Raw genomic sequence first — 17,823 nt, 5'->3', positions numbered from 1 at the left:
CGGTCGCGCGGTAGCTCGACCGCTATCTGGTTAGTAGTTAATTTAAAATTTTAAGCCCACCGGTTCTCCATTGTTCTTATTTAAATATCTCAAATAAAGAGTACGTAACCAGCGGAATCATGCTCTCTAGAGTGACCCTAAGAGAATACACGCAAAAAAAACTGAGAATACGAAAAAATCGGAAATACGTAAGAACAAAGATGTGCAGTAGATGACGAAATTATATTTATTACAGTTCTTCTAAACGTTCTTAAGTTGTTTAAAAAAAATGTTATAGGAAAAGATGGTGATAAGACATAGATAACGTTAGGGAGGTTATTTTGAAAATCAGCAAAGCGATTATAAAGAAATAAATTCGCCTTAGAATATCTGCTATTTTATGATTATTCTAATAAACTCCCAGTTACACCTCAAAGTTCTTGCACACATTTAAACAGCTTACCAAATCTCCTAAGAACTTTTGGTTTCATTGCATCTGGTGGCGTACGCTGGCAGAAGTATTTCGAGAAATACGATAGATATTTCATTAATTTTACAATGTATGCCCATAGCGCCAATGTAGGCCAAATAATATGTCCGAGTGATAAGCTTAGTAAGTAACTTATTCGCCTGTTAATCTTTTGTGGTCTAGCTTCAAACCCATAGGGCATAGACTAACTATGTTTCGGGCTGGAAGCCAGCAAGCCAGCCGGCTGATGGGGTGTCTAACGGCGATACTCGAAACGTAGAGGATGATCGTGCCGCCAGGGTAAGACATGACAGGGTACCACATAGCGATATCAACAAAATAGTTGTTTCGAATCGAACGTCTGGCAAACCCATAGTTTTAGGCATCTGGCATGAATGAAATGAAAATGTTTCCGAGCCTGAGACTTCACCTACGTTTAATTATAGTAGAGTTTAACTATCTCGGGAGCAACGTACAGAGCAGTGAGTGAAAGAGCGATTAATGCTTTCATGGTGGAAAATTCGTACGTTTTAGTGGCTGGGCCATCGTGGCATAGATTCTTGTTATAGCTTATTTAAAGCACAAGTCTTAGGTCTAGATTCGAACCTGGGCTTAGACAGACTTCGTTTCGAGTTGGGAGAGGAAGCTAGAGCCGTCTGATGGACTGCCTAACGCCAGCTCGGGTGTCAAGCGTAACACATTTAGCTTTTCTAGGATGCGCTTTTTGAATCGTGATCAAAATTTTAAACGTCAACGGCCGTTTGGTTTCAATATGACTAATAACAAATACTGGATAAAACCACTCTGTTTCTATTAGCGTTTATATACATGTGCTTTTGAGCGCACAAGTGTTAGGAAGGTTACCGGATAGATTCATATGATAATGTTAGTTTTCTCTTATTTTTTTCACGTAGTTAGTGACTTTATTAGCTCGCTATTAGTTTTGAAAAAGTTGATCATTTCAGGACTGTATTACTTGGGAACGGGATAACATTGATAAGATGAAGCGGGTCATGTATGACTTCCAGTTTTCATAAATACAAATGCTTATTTTTCTCTTGCATAATTTTCGTTTAACTTTCATTTGAATCTGTTGAAAATGAATCATGCTTAAAGTAGAGTATACGTTTTTAGAATAAAGTTATTATTCGGCTCAATGGAAAATCTTGCGCTCTTGCGTCATTTTGCTGTTTTGTGGTCAAGGTCGTCCACAGCAGTGGTATGAAATTGAAACGATATGGAACAAGAAGCAATTGGACCAGATGGAAAGGTCCAGTTGCTATAGCTGTATATTTTAAGGCGATAGAACAAACACCTTCTTTAACGTTCTTTTTGTACTCGGCAGCAAACATAAGAGCATCTGTAGCATAATGGTCCTCGTATGCTTGTAAGGGACAATAATTAGGAAATGGCTTACTCGCTATATATGTAAAATGCTTTGATAAAAATCAATCATATCTTACCACACTATTGGCTGAAACCATTTAGTGTATTGCCAAATATAAGGACGTAAGTATCGTGTGAAGAAACTTGGATACTTAAAAATCTAACCACAAAGGTACTCACTTAGTATTCTCCCGTTTTACATATTTAGAATATGTAACAGTCGGACATTAACGAAAAATACTGTGTAGTATATGTTTGACTGGTCCGTACTGGTTGTATTTGCTACTGTTATTTAATCAAGAGAATAGGCTTTACATCGATTAAAATTTGATGTTACCCTGTTGTGGTTTTAGGCAACTTCTCAATATGGATGATTGATGTAAGCTGCCTTTACATAAAATTATCAACACAAATTAACAGAAAGATCCATTATGGGTCTGAATGTAAATGTAAAATGAATACGGCAAATTAAAAAAAGTTAAATATACAGTTTCTTACAAAAGCCAAAGAATTCTTGTTTGTTTGGAATCAGAGTTTCCAACGAGTCACAATGTTTTTTTCGAATAATGTAATTGATATTTTTATCAACTACTTAAATATTTAATTTCCCTTTAATTATTATGGTTGAAAAACGTTATTGTACCACCGTCTATTTGATTACAGGCCTTCAAGTGCCATTATAGTAGTAATTTTGTTGCTATAATTATAGCATCAAGACGTGAGCCCTGCGCACACTTATATTTGTGTAGGATGATAGAAACAAATGATCAATGGTAAGCACCCAAATAATTGATTCTGTTTGGTTTTTATTTAATAATGAAATTAAAATATGAAAGTTTCAAATAATTAAAGATTTCGATGATATTTTGAAGGAGTGCACACGCAACTAGCAATGCAAATAGTCTCAAGGATTAAATATCAGAGGCCATCTGTTATGTGATATTTGAGTTTGTATTAATATAAATGCTCGGATTTACCATTATGATCTATTCAGATCTTAGTTTTCTAGTTGTCACAATTTAGGTTACAAACTACAAATTTGTTACACAAAAAATGTGTTTTTAAAAAAAAATATTCATGCATATAGAAAAAGGTTACAAATTTAGTTAGGTTTAACACAGTACCATTGGAAGCAATCTGCATTTCTGCTTTTCAACAAGAAGAAACCACTGATGTTGTATTTGGAGGTGTTAGGAGGCTGCTTCTGTGGCGTTACGTTTGCATAAGGCTACATAAACATAAGATAGCATTCTCATAAGTTCGGTTACGCAGGTAGGCGCAGGCTTCTGTCATGAAACAAAGGGTGTCTTCGCGCCTTCAAACTTATCAAGCAGACACATTACCATTTCATCATGATGGGAAAGATTTTTCACATCAAAGGAATGTTCGTTCAATAATGGCGAACGTTGCTGCATTACCACAAGTAACACTACAATTCTAGCTTTTTCCTTATATCGCTTAGATATCGTGAAAAGTAAATGCCCCCGCGAGAAAAGTTTTTCTTTTTTGTGTATGCTTGTAAGAGTTATCACGCCTGCTCCTCTTATTCACACTTGCAATTTTTCAATCTATATATATATATTTCTTTCACCGGCTTTAGCTCGTTTCATGACAATGAGAGATTAAACGAACTTCTTTTTTGGTAAATCCGAATTCGAAAAATGTCTGTGATGACCCTAATGCTTGATTAATGCAAAGACCTGATTTGCCTACGGTCAGCTGCACCATTTGGTTGTGCTCGTAGAAACAAATCTTCCAAACGATTGGCAAAACATGAAGAAATCCCTAATTTGTTGAATACTCATTGAAATGCCGTTGTCTTTATATTGTCTACCATGATAATCTAGGAAAACTAGGAAAATAATCATCATTATCATCTGAAGCGTTATATTGTTCTTATGTCAAGTTTAGCTTTCTTCAGTGCTCTATACAGGCCTTTAGGAAACAAGCTTTCCTCCGAAGTGCAAAACGCGACCACCAGGGAGCCAACGGCTTTTAGCACTGAGGTAAAGAACGCAAGTCAACGGCGAACTTACGGACGATTACTTCTAGAATCAACGTACAGCGCGATTCTAAAGGCGTTATCAAAGATAAATTGTCGTGCCCTGCTTATCAATACTTCTGTTACTATTGCGACAACTTGTATGTTTCTTGGATTAAGAATCGCCGCATTCGCTCAACCACCGCCTAGCATCCTATACCTCTAATAGTTTCACGTTAGGCATTTTTACGTTTCTACATTGCTATTTTGCTAGTGACGAGTAGCTATTGCCGTCGCTATCGTTGTGGGTTTCTAGTCGTGTCGTTAGTATCTTTAAATTGTAGTTCGATGTTATGCATGGCTGTATTAATTGTCCTTGTCAACGCTGCCATTTCTGTCATTCCTAGTGCAGCTTCATGGCGCCTTTCGCCTTTCGGCTTTCGTCGTTATAGGACAGCCTGCTAGCTAGATAGCTTTAATCAATATGGATAAAAGCGGTTAGTGCAGCGGCGGCTTGGGCGGCACGCGAAACACAGACAGAAGAGACAGATTGTTGTCTTCTAGGAAAAGTAGGAAATTAAATCGGCCCGTTGATTTTCCTTTTCGGTCTCACAGTTACATATGCGAATGGATGGACACTCATCGCGTCTGATGAAACTCTTTGCTGTCTGCCATAACACAGGCTGAGCCTGAAAGGCCAACTGACATTAAGAAAATCGAAGTTTTGTTATAAGGTATCGTATATTTTCGCGTTCTCCAGTATTTTCGTGGGACGTGTTTAGTTGATAAGATCATAGAGTCACTAACAGCATCTCATCATCAGATATCTAAATTCGATTTACATGCAGTCTGTAAAGCTTAAGCAAGCTATCGCAATAGTTCCAATTTAACTTAATAATCGAGCAATAATTGATGTAACATAAACTGTCAGAAAATGTACCTATAATCTACTTACACTACAGTAACTTGTGCGATAAAATATTGGTATAAGGTCCACTCATGGGCACTATGGTCGTCATTTATGTCAATCCGTCAACAGAAACCGACACTATCATTCAATTTTGTCCTTGTGTCCGCACGACCCTTGACAGCTCTTACGATCAGTGACCAACTTTATAGACCTTGTAAGACGATGCAAGACTTGACTAAACAGCAATCAGGTGGCCTGATTAGGTTTTTGTTTTTTAAACAATTAACTATTTTGAACTATAGTTCACTGTAGTACTAAGCGACATACCAATTCAACAAAGGTCGTGCAAAGGTCCGTAGAGAACTGCTTGCGCTGAGCATCGAGGTTAATTTATCGGACAAAACCGTCTCGTATAATCCAATAATGAGTTCACCGGAGTGCGATAAAAAGGTTTCGATGAGAAAGCGAGTCATCTAGCTTCGCTCGTAAGACAATCAGTGGAGCTCTCAAAACACGAAGCGGAAAAACACACATCCTGGTAGAAACTGTGTTAATGTTTTTTTTTTTTTTTTTTATTATAAACACTTATGAAAATTTTATGTGTAAATAAATAAAGCATCTTTTCAAATCATACTAACTAGCATGCTCTGTAAGAGGAGTGATTGTGTGTGCTAGCGATGTATTCAGAATTCATATTGTATCACCATACATATCACCGGTGGAATATAGGACACATTTAAGATTCCCATCAAGCAGGAGATGCTTAATCTAACGAATAAAAAGAGCACATCACTTCTCATTGCTCATTTAAGATATAAATAAATTTTCATTGCATTTAAGAACAAAAGTCCATTGAAAGCTGTCACCTGAACATCCATCAGTAAGCACGTGACATTTATAGAGTTAGGCATTATGATGCCCATCTCTAGCTTTATCCTGTATATTTTTTAGCTCAGCTCCAAGACCTGTACAGTTTGCTTAACCATATAAAAGCGACACCTAGCCAGACTTTTGGTTGGGGGGTAAATACAATAAGACCGCTATAGCACATGGTGCTATTTGGAAAGGTTCATTTTCGGCTTTCTTAAGCGATTCCCATCTAAAAGTCGCGTTACGTCTGTCTCATGTATAGACGCGGCCCAAAATACAAGAATCTAGGGTGCATAGCAGGTTAATTCTGACTTTCTACGATGGCCCATAGTTAGGAAGAGGGACGGCTTACAGGCAGTTCTTGTCTGACTGCTCAAACGGTGGTTAGGACACGGTTAGGAGCTAAGGCCGACACCGGTTAAAGCTGCTGTAGAATCTGTGTGGGTGTTCTCACTTACCCCGGACACACAACAAACGGGTGAAAAACAGGGAGCAAGCCGGGAACCGAAGTGCACCCTGTATTTTTTATAGCTCAGCTTACGTGCAAGTGTTTCTCGTCCACACACATTGCTTGTAACTACAGAGCCCTTGCTGCTCCTGTTATTGTTGGCATTGTTGTTGTTTTTGCTGCTGCTGCTGCTGCTGCCGCCATTGTTGTTGTCGTTGTTGTTGCTGCCGCTACTGCTACTGTTATCCTGGTTCATTTAACCACAGGAGGGTGTGGCAGAAAATGATGACACAGATGGCTGCCCGTTCGTTCCGTTCGTTCGCCTGAAACGATGATACCCACCCTATCTACGGCTCCCAGACTGCTGCTGCTGCTGCTGCTGCTGCGCTCAGCAAAGGATGACAGTAGCATATTTGCAGCGATCTTACCACGATGCGTGCCGCGTGGAGCAGGCATGTCGCGGCAGGCAACAAACAGGGACAACAGGCCAAGAAGATCTAGTTGTTGTGTGCTATTCTAAGCGAGCATGGTATCCCAGCGTAGAATGAGGGACCCGGGCCGAAGGCATCGGCAGCAAACAGGTCGGTCAATAGCTTCGGTACGCGTCGTTTTCTACGTAATCTCCCCTAGGTTGGATATAACTAGCAGGGAGACACACGCTAATCTACTCCTGGACTATTGTTACTAAGATACTAACATCTACCCAAGTTGACTGGATGGGAGCCTGCTTCTGGCTGTTTCTTGAACGCGAACATCAACAAAGCCCATCAGCGCCACACGAGACGAGAGCTAACTAATGACACGACAGGGAAGGAGAAATGGTCACTTGGGTATAATTGTCGATAACTAGTAGCCATATAGATAGACTCTTAGAGTAAAATAATGTAACGATAGGATTCCCGAAACGTTGTAGAGTTGAGGCCGCCTGCTATCATTTGCTCAGACTGTAGCCCCGTTAAAGAGCTCTTATTAATAATTATAGATGGGTCTATTGAACACACTGGCTGAAGTTTATATATTAATTAAACGTTAATGGCAGAATAGCACTGACAAATTCTATTAAATTACTAGTGGGTAATGCGTCGAACAATAATTATGCATAGTGGGTTTGAACTTAAAAGTCTACTACGCTGGTTTGGGCGTTGTTTCACGGCCTCGTCGAGGGGTCACGCCACTGATATTTATATAGTTCCTTTACATTTTTGAAATATGTCTCATGATCTTAGCTAGCATGGAGTCGTCCTTGTTTCGGCGATGTCGTTTGCGGCACGAAGTATGTAACAAATAATCATAAATAATTACGTGTACACTGTGACGATAGCTGAAACGGTTTTGATGTCATCTTCAGCCGTCTGTTCCGACGCTCCTAGCAAAATCTATTGCAAGGCTTGCCCACATCTTACGGTTTCGCTTTTAATATGTGCATATCAGTTCGAAATTGAGACTATTAAAAATATAAATCGATGGAGCCATTTTGCACAGCATTGAGCTTTTCTGATCAAAACAAAACTCAACCTATCGAAATGATGAATAATAGAAATCATAATTACATTTAATGATAGCGCTAGTAAGCGAGCAATCGATATAGGGCACGACGAATATTGAACAATACCAACCGGCTTGGGCTTCGGGCAAAATCGTTCTCAGCTCTCTGTATCTAGTATATGGGTCACGTCTTGTTTTTTAATTATCGATTCTTCTCGAGGTGGATATCTTCTGTTTTCTTTTTTCTTCTAACGTGTAATGCTCACTTTTCTTTTGTCGATTTCTGTCCGGCGTCCCTGTTAGGTTGCTTTAACTTTTTTTTGTCCTGCTTGTCCATTGTCTCGCTGCCCCGTGCTCGAGGTATTTTTTGTTTTCGGCTTTATCTACCATGCAGTTTTACAACGAATTAGATTATATGAAATTTTTACGAAGACGATCAGAATAAGCTTCTCATGTTCAAGGGGTCAATTATTGTTGCTATTGTCAATGTTTAGCGGCTCGACGGCAATAACAGCAGCATCAATTGTTACTACCGTCCTGTTTGAAAGACTGCGTAAATCTGCACGCTGCCTTTCAGTACTGCAGACAATCCATGATTCCGTGACGTTTACAATGAAATCACGTCTCAGAATTTGTGTTTAAGGGTACGTACAAATTGATCTTATGTATATAACAGTAATAATATTGTATCTGTAAATCATAACTTGTAATATTCTCACTAATGCCTGTGCAGGTGTACTGTCACAATGGAAAAATTCGAGGGGGTACGGCTTCTGCAGCTGATATTACCGGTCTCCTTTTGCATCAATTTGATCATAGGCAGCCTACTTTTGTTAAGAATACCTACCATCATTAATTACTGTTATAGAATTACTAAAATTGTTTGTCTTCAGAACACCTAGTTTATTGAAATCCAGCATATACGAAAGCTAAATTTTAACTTTTACTTGCATGACCGTTTCTTGATCAGCGTTTTGTGATTGCTTATGCTTTCGGGCAAAGGTACTTCCATGAACTACAATATTGTGTGTAAAAGTTAGTACTATCACTTATGTAAGAAATGCAACAGCTTGTATCAATGCAACAAATTAGCTCACTCAGTAATTTTTCGTAATCAATCTTCATAATGACTTACAAGTCGTATTTCAATGCCGAGCTCTCTTCGCGTGCGGGCAATTATATCGTTAAATGCCTCTTACCATGTGGTTTAATCAATGAATGTCTTTTTCTAAGGGGAAGCAACGCATGCAACATGCAGAGCTTCAGTCCACGACGGCGTCTTAAATGGGCCAGCTTGTAGCACGGCGGACAAAGCACTAACAAATTTCACAACAAACTTCTATATCAACAGACGTTTCTCACTAAATTCTACTTGATCTTTTATGATCTATGCTTGAGTGAGCGAATATCGAGCCAATATACTGTTCCGCGATTTGTTCTATACATTCAGATAAAAAGCCGACCCTTTTTACCTACTGAATAAAAAATTATTCTGAAAAAATTTCTGAGCACATCCACTGACTCTGACCGAAGTGCGTGCTTCGAAATACATGTTTTATGTAAACTAGTTGTTTTTGTAGGCTTCGAGGATAAAGATAAGAATCAATATCAATAGTACGAAGAACGAGAGAACACATAAATAGTAAAAAGCCGCTTATGTCTAGTTTGTTCTATATCAGAAAACTGAAGCAATGTCTTCGCAATTTAAATAGGTCTATAATCTGTACTTATATCAAGAACTACGACCTGGAATACGGAGTCTTTAACTGGCGAAACCAATGATCGAAGGGGAAGCAGTAAGTTTATGGAATTAAATTGCAGCTTTAAGGTAGACATATGAGAGTAAGGTGTACACCTCCTTTTCAGCTATATAACATGGGTATGAGATTGGTGGCGATCGAGGAGCATGATTTCGCAAGTACACTCATTATCTTAGAAAACTCGTTCATTTTAAGTTGAATTTCAGCTAGAACAGAAAAACAAGATAAACCTTGATAATCCATGCTTAGTGGTTGTAATTACGATCGCGCTCACCCGATGGGTACATTCTTGAGTCAACTATAGACTCCAACTGTATTACTACATAACCCTTTCGAACCTTTGATTTTCTCAAGAAGCACGGAAAAGCTAATTGAGGGTACACAAAGCAGACATTGATAATTCACTTTCCCGAGGCTGTTCCTCTAAACGCTTTCTCGTTCTTCAGGGAAAAAGGACCATTTAAGTAAGCGGTCTCTTCCATCAAGTTCTTCTTATTCTACTTTCGATTCTCTTAGGGCTCACTTAGAGAGCAATAGTCAGGCCAATTAGCAGTGGAAAACAGTGTCTCATTGGAAAAAGCCGAATAGAGTTCAACGGGACGGTCGCGAGAAACAACGCAAAACTACTCGGCGCACAACTACAGAGGTCTCTAAGCAAACCCCGTTCGTTCTGTGACAGTATGTGCCCACGATATATTATGACAAGCGACGCCCGTTGCCGAAATCCTATAGATAGAGTCACAGGTAGGCTTCTGGCATTCGTCGTCGCTCGACAAGGAAAGTAATATGGAGAAGAACACTGTTACTATTAATCATCAGGTCCTATTAATGGCTGGCCAGAGACGACGAAGGGATAGTAAGCACGCAATGGCAAAGGATTGGTAATTAGTTTGAAAGCTTCGGCGAGCAGATTTCCTGTGACGGCTGTTTTTCGTGTAACGTGTCATATCGCCAAGCAACGTAGAAGGGAACAGATTTGATATGAAAGACAGAAGAGCAAAAAATGCTTTGCTAAATTTTCTCATTTACGCCTGTCCTACGCGGTCTCAGGCCAATACAGTATTGTTAGCATAATTAAAATAACGTACGTCATATTACTAGGTTATTTGTATGTGACTAGTACTATATTCATTCTGTTCTATATTTTTCTTTAATAGCAGAAGACAGTATGATTTTTTTAGGCTTTGAATAGACCCACGTGGGTGTCTCGCAGCACTAGCAGAATCTGCAGTAGGCCAGTTCTCTCCGAGCATTCCTTCCGTGGCAGAATAAATCATATTGTCAAACAGTGGAATCGCCCTGCGCTGAGAAAGGTTACTAGCTAACACTTACTAGCTAGATCCCACTTACTGCACGCCACTTAAACATGCCTGTGTATTTTATTTCGACAGGTGTCAAAAGGGTCGTGACGGGTGGTTGTGGTCTTCAGCAGATCCTCAGTCTACAAAACCCAAAAAGCTAAGCATAAACGCTTTCTAAGGTTAGACAGATCACAGTAGCTCATACGTGTTCCGCTTTAACCATCGGCGTGTTACCGATGAGCACTCAGCCCATATGATAAAAGCAACGCTAAAATCACTTTGATTTAGTCATTTTCGTCGAGCTACCGTGAAGGTTGTGCACTACGATACTGAGGTGCTGGGTAAACCTAAGAGTATTGTTCGCGATCTGACATGAATCAATTTTACTCGCTCTATTCTTGGAACCGTGAAGCCAGCCATGGTCAAGCAAACGTGATTCCGATCGCTAACGATGTCTGAAAGAAAGGACAAGATCAGACAATCTCGTAACAAGAGAGAAGCTCTTAGGTAAAGGGTGAAAAATGCCGCCACTATTATAAACTCCTTTGAGCAACTTGTTCTAGCTATAACAAGCAGGTCTTTGAGAGTATGGCAACAGGAATAGGTGCCTCAAACGAACGGAACGGCATAGCCAGCAACGACCATTATTGCGCCCATACTGGGTGCATCTATAACAAGCCAATACTCATCATTACAATCGGCTAGCATCTGGTATGTTGCTCAAGTTTGGTCCACAATAATGAAATAGTTATTAAAGGACTACTCCTAATATAGCAGTAATATGTAATCAGGTGTTAACACCAATTAGACTGGTTAAATATGGGCACCTATCACAAATTTAATTTTTTTGCACAGTCACTTTTAAAACGGCGACGAGCTTATTTTGTCATGGATGTCTGGTACGAAAGAAGCTCAGACCCTGGTTGTATGAACTTGTCGAAAACATTGACGAGTTTTTTCAAGTGCTTAGGTGCCTTGCTGAAATCGTCCATATGGTTAGTATCGATTTTGACCTTATGCGAATACATGTGCACAGATTTAATTATATGCAGATGATAAACGACAAACTTAATTCGTTCCAGCCGAAATTGGCCTGGTGTAGGCCAACTATTTTTTCTTCATTCTAGTCAGAAAAAATAGGTGTTCGCACGGCTTTTCCTGCTTTGTAAAGAACTTCCATAGGCGAACTTGTCGCGGAGGGTATCTTGTCAGTTCGATCGCTCACCCTCCAGTTGTTTTGCAGTCGGTTTTGCACACATTGTGGGAAAAAAAGAAACAAAAAAAAAAAAAAAATATATATATATATAATGAGAGAGAGAGAGAGAGAGAGAGAGAGAGAGAGAGAGAGGGAGGGAGGGATGAGAGAGGAAGGGCTATTCTTTTAACTTTTATATTGTGTGGTAAAAATGAGAGTAAACGCTACGCGTTGCTCGATGGCCGCTCAGTGGCCGATTGCGCAATCGCTTTGTATGGAGACGATAGGACCGCCACCTCTAACCCCTTCCCAAAGAAGAACCAAATGCGACAGTAGCGGGCTGTTCATATCAAACCCATTGTTGCTAAAAGCGATTCGCTGTAGAAGCAGCGAACTTTCTCGTAAGTTTGAAGGTCGATGGGAGAGAAGCGCTTGTAGAGACTAAGGTATAGAATATCGATTCGTTCTGTGCCGCCGTCATTGCAATGGGGTTTAGGGGGTACTTACAACGATTGCGAGAGGCTAACAGGATGTTACGAACTCTTATGTAACAACACTTCCGGTGAGGTAAATCAGATGATCGAGCGACAGAATGTCTAAGTTATGTATGAACAGTTCGATGAGCAATGGTAAAGCTACAACAAAAAGCTCGCTACGCTCTACCTTTTCATGTGAAAAGTTCGCCCGGTCTATGCAAACTTTAATATCGAATGATACGTGACGCTCACAAAAAGAATACACTGCAATAAAGGACTTCTTCACGTCTAGGTGCCTCAGATGAAGCTGAATAAAAATCAGCGAACATGGATGAAGTGGGTCGCGTCTGATTACGCCAAAGATCGATTTAAAAAAATGATATGTAGCAAATAAGATGATTTTCACTACCGATCATTTAGACATAATCTGTATAGGAAGAAAAGTCAGATACAAATGAAAAGCTAGGCAAAGTGAATATTAACAAGCGGTGCACTAGACGCAAAAAGTAAACGCTTAATACAAACATGACCCGGGTCACTAAGGTATACATTTTTTAAAGTAAGGCCTTTTTTTCAATATTTCAGGTGCAAGAATCTATCAGATTACAACAACGATGCGTAAATGTATAGCAAACCAACCAATCCCCATCTTCATACATTATAGTACTAGGTAGATTACGTAAAGCCGTCTAAGTGAACACGAGAACTAAGACAATACTGGCCTACGACAATTGACTAATGGCGTTCTTTTGACGATTATCGCTTACTTTCTTGTAAGAATTACATAATTTCGTGTTTTATAAGAACAGCGTGCTCATGGAAGTGTGTTAAAAGGTGACAGTTACAAGTTAGTATTTAGACATTTTTAAAAGGGGGCCGATTTGTGGTTTGACCTTGGCCGTGATCCCGTTTTTCTTCGACGCATAACTGCTAGCTCTTGCATTCGATTCAGCCGTCCTGCTTTCGTCAACTGCCGCGCTTCGACTACACAGTACGGCAGTAACTGCTCGGATCCTTCGTTCCGAGATCGATTAATTCTGTTGAGCGCCTGTTCCCAAAAAGGGACCTGACAGGTTGCCTTACCGGTTGAATGTCCTACTCGTTGATGTTTGGCGTATCCTAAAAAACAACTGATACACCTTACAAATGCGCCATACAAATGCGTATACACTATGCGACCTTGAACACCCTTTCAGACCTATTATGTGAACGACCGGCTTTCACCGATCCGAATTCAAATCAGAAAAAAGATCCAGGTGGAGACTGACAAAAATTACACAGGCAGATGACAACAGCGCTCGGTTAATGCACTCAAGTTATCAGGTTCCGATTTCTTTCATCGTGTAAAAGAATTACAAATTAATAATTTTTGTTTTTTTTCCTCTGCGAGCATGTGAAATTAACACTGGTCTTTAAAAAATATTCTTATATAATAAATAAAGATTCTTGAAGAAAGCTTTGTATGTCTAGGCAGCTGGTTAGAAGTAGGTCCACAATAAACTGAAAAGGAGTGTTCTTGCTAGCCACTACATGGCGGGGTCTTGTGTGATTTGTACAGCTGTGTACCAGGTAAAATGCAGTTTTCGAAAAATACGAACGATTTTTATGTGCTAGTCGAGAATTTATTTTCGTTTTAACTTTTTTTTGCATGTAACATATTTGTAGATAACGTTTATGCCTAGCAATACCGCCTGACACATGGTTACCAGCAAAAAGTTACTTGCGTATTAAAGAATATGCCGAACGTGTGTGTTAGAACCTGAATTGAAGTCGTAATCGCGGCGAGTGGTGATTATATTAAACAAACATAACCGTCAGGTATGAAACTTTTAGCTTATTTGAAAAGTTGAATCATCTCTTGTTGTTTAGGTAGAACAAGAGACGAACAAAAGATGCGCCATCTTTTAGATTTGATTATTCGAAGGAAAGCATACCATTCGATGAGAAAAACAAATCTTGGAAAAAGTTCGTACCAAAAATGTAGCTTAGTCCAGCTAGAACTTTTGCAGGTATACGTCTAACAAAGACATCTCAAAAAACGACTTCATAAACGGGTTCCATGTTAGACAGGCACGACCCGCGTTCATAAGCAACGTAGGTCGACTGTGGTTGGCTTTAAAAGGTCAACGCTAGGCTTTGCTTTACTCGTCGTATGCGAAGGGGTGATTTGTACATCTATGAACATTTGCATTGAGCCTTCATATGCGTTTCCACAGAAGTGATATGGCCCCCACGACAAAGGTAGTGGCTGTCATCATCATCATCTTGTCAAACAGTTACCTTCAGTTTGTACTACAATTGAGCCCCTTTCTGTGTAGACTTGAATGTTAACAAAATGATACTATTTGGTTAGGCAAACAAGATTTTCCGCCAATGCTAGCCTACTGTGCCGGCCTCGGTGAAGTGGAACTTCTTGAGGCGCACATCACCGCTCCTTCAGTAAGATAATGATCACCATTATGAGACAAGCAAGCATCAAACACTTACATGAAGTGATGTACGAAGACTGGAGCACTTTCTAATCCTTGCTTCTGCAACAATTGACGGTACACTCAGTTCGAAACTTGAAATCTCTCACTAATCATTCCCAAATCAAAAAACGATAGTTTTTTTTTTTTGCATCAAAAACTCAGATTTACCAAACGTGGCTTTTGAAGCCATTTTAAGGAGAGTCAAGTGTTTTGGATCGAAAACCTGTTAAGGATCTTCCGCTTTGCTTCAGGGAAGCTTTCTTCGGGCGTTCCAGAAGGTGCATGAAAACTGCAAATAATGTAGATTGTGAATTTTTTGGGAAAAAAGAAAGCTTGGTGAGGGTTTCTCCAGCGTGGAAAGTTTGGATAATGGCTAATTTTCATTTGAATTGCGAAAATGACGGCCTATTATTCACCACGACGAGTGTTAAGCTTTGTTTGGCAAGAACTGGTATTTGGTTATTACCAGGTATACCGAACGAGTCCACGCTCATACTACGAGCAGCCAACCAAAGCTTGTTTCCCAATTCAAGCGCGTCACCTTGTAGGAAGTAGCAGCACCTTGAATAAAGTTAGGTGTATGTTCAGCTAGCTAAAAGCGCACATCAACTTCGTGTTGGTTAACTTATTTTTTGATGTAGGGAATCAAATCCGCTAAATTGGTCACGAGTGGTAAAATAAAAACATATTTGATTTCTATTAAGAAATGTGCCAAATTAGTAAACACAGCCTGTATTTGTATTTGTCTTCTGATTATTCTGCTCGCGTCTTTTTCTCAGCGGTGTACTGACACATTCATAACTTAATGCTAAAATTTCGTATTTTTTAGACTATCTGCGGCCATTTGTAATGTGTACACTCTGGAGAACATTCGAAGTTGTCATGTGGAAAAAGAAGAAGAAGCAGAGCTCGAAACGTTAAAAAGTTAATTGTGCTCTGGAGCTAAAAGCAGTATTACCTGCAGACCTGGAAAGCAAACCTGTATTTCTTTTCCTACTAACGAGGTTCGTTTTATCATTACAATTATATATAACTTACCCGTTAGTTTCGTGATCGATTTCAACGCGAGAGCGTGATTTACTAGAAGCTTTTTTTTTTAGAAGAATTTACTAGCGCACTGAAAGTGTACATGTGTTTAGTCTGATGGTACCATTTTTCTAATTACATTCCGAAAATTGTTCCACCCTGTTAAGCTTATGGTTGAATCTCACTCGAAATAAACAACTAATTGGGTCTCGATGTCAATATCCAGCATCAATTCCTAGAGTAAACAATTGAGACAAAAGTTCTATTTAAGCTTAAGCTCAGTTTTTAATGACAAGTCATCGCACGCTATGATTATATGACCATATGGTAGCTAAAAACCAGCTTGTAAAATTGCTTTATTTTTGTACTCTCGAACTCTCCTATCCTGTAAATAATCATCAGATCGATTGACGTCATGGAGTTGCCAGAAAAATCTTTTCAGACCGTTTCCGCCGTTAACAGGCACATCGAAAACCTAAAAAAATGTGGAAACTTCACGTGCAGGCCTGTCGTGTCATATCCCCGAAAAATTCAAAGTTCGCGCTATAATCCGTATCAGACAGGTGTAAAGCGCTACGAAGCCAATGGCTACGGAGTCTATAGGAAGACAATCCTCCCCGACGGACTTACGGCGCAACTGGCATTACGTTCAAGGAGAGGCCGTCCGCGCAAAAACTTGGCTGTATCAGACGGCTGTGTGATGCAGGGCAAAATATGCCAAAACCAGTATACGCCGTACACCGACTCGTCGAAGTTATCGTTTTCACAACATCAAGTTGCAAAAAGTCAGAAAACCGATAAAGATTCGAGTCCCTTTGCAAACGTTCAAGTTAAAACAGTTTGCTCGTCGGAATGCAGCGACCAAAGTTTCGTGACAAAAGATACCTCGCCGAGCGTGATCCTTAATTTTGCTTGCCAGATTGTTCCGAAGGACGAAATAGGGCTTAAGCATAAAGTGGATTGGAATAGGAGCGGGTCTCGATAGCATAGTGACCCCATAACAAGTGATACTGGTGATTGCAGTGAGTTATGAGCAATGATTCAGCTACAGAGCAGCGTGGATAGCCACATTTAATAGTACTGGCTACCTTCAGTACTATACAATTATTTTCACAGTCGCCAATACGCATACTATATTACATGCACTATGAGTGGTTATACACATGTATAGCGCATCGATTCAGCCAGTCGGGACGTTCGAGTGGCACTAAAACCAGCCTCTCCCCTATAGACAGTCCTTCTTAACGAAAAAAAAAAGGTATCTTTTAATTATGCATATTGAGGGGAGCAAAATCCACGAAAAGACTCTGCTGTACACACACCAAACAATTACAAAGATACACCTCCCAAGACGACCTGAGGCCAAAAATGCACTCTAAATCAGAAAGATAGTCTCAAACTAGGCAGATCGATTTGGTCAGGAGAATACATTAAAAAAAAAAATGAACCATACAAGACAAGCTGATCTTGGCCCGTACAGCGGGATATTGTTAGTAGCGTTTATCTATATGCTTAATTGTTGTCATAACAATAATTAATTGTACACAGATTAGCAAAGAAGATTTCACCGATCTTACCATAGAAGAGGACGTGTAGCGGGTGTCCTGCAGTATAGTAAATTGACGTGTAGCAAACAGGGTAGCTCGGTCCTATGGCCTTCATTAATGTAACAATATGCGCTGAAATATGCAGCGAGAGCTGTGTGCTGATTTCCCCGGTAAGTAGTACTATTACGTTATTCGTAGACCCGCGTACGTAATGTTGAAAATCGCACTGCTTGTCAACGACAACCAGTAGGAACTAGCCATAATTCTTCAACGAAGCATCGCCCTATCTTCGTTCGCGTGCCTGCGTACGACATACCTAGTTACACTGATTTAGCGTGGTACGAAGTGTGCAATACTTTTACTTGAATCACAATCGTTTCTGACTTCCAGTAACGGCGACCATCTTGAAAATCTCTTAATGATACATCTGCATGTCATATATGGCCGTAAGTATACTAGCTAACCGACATTCAGGGAACTGGACAGGTGTAGTCGTCGATTTCGAAACTGAGAATTTGT

Source organism: Varroa jacobsoni, unplaced genomic scaffold (assembly GCF_002532875.2).
Source record: "Varroa jacobsoni isolate VJ856 unplaced genomic scaffold, vjacob_1.0 scaffold_827, whole genome shotgun sequence".
In the NCBI taxonomy this organism is placed as follows: domain Eukaryota; kingdom Metazoa; phylum Arthropoda; class Arachnida; order Mesostigmata; family Varroidae; genus Varroa; species Varroa jacobsoni.
This window is presented reverse-complemented; position numbering follows the sequence as displayed.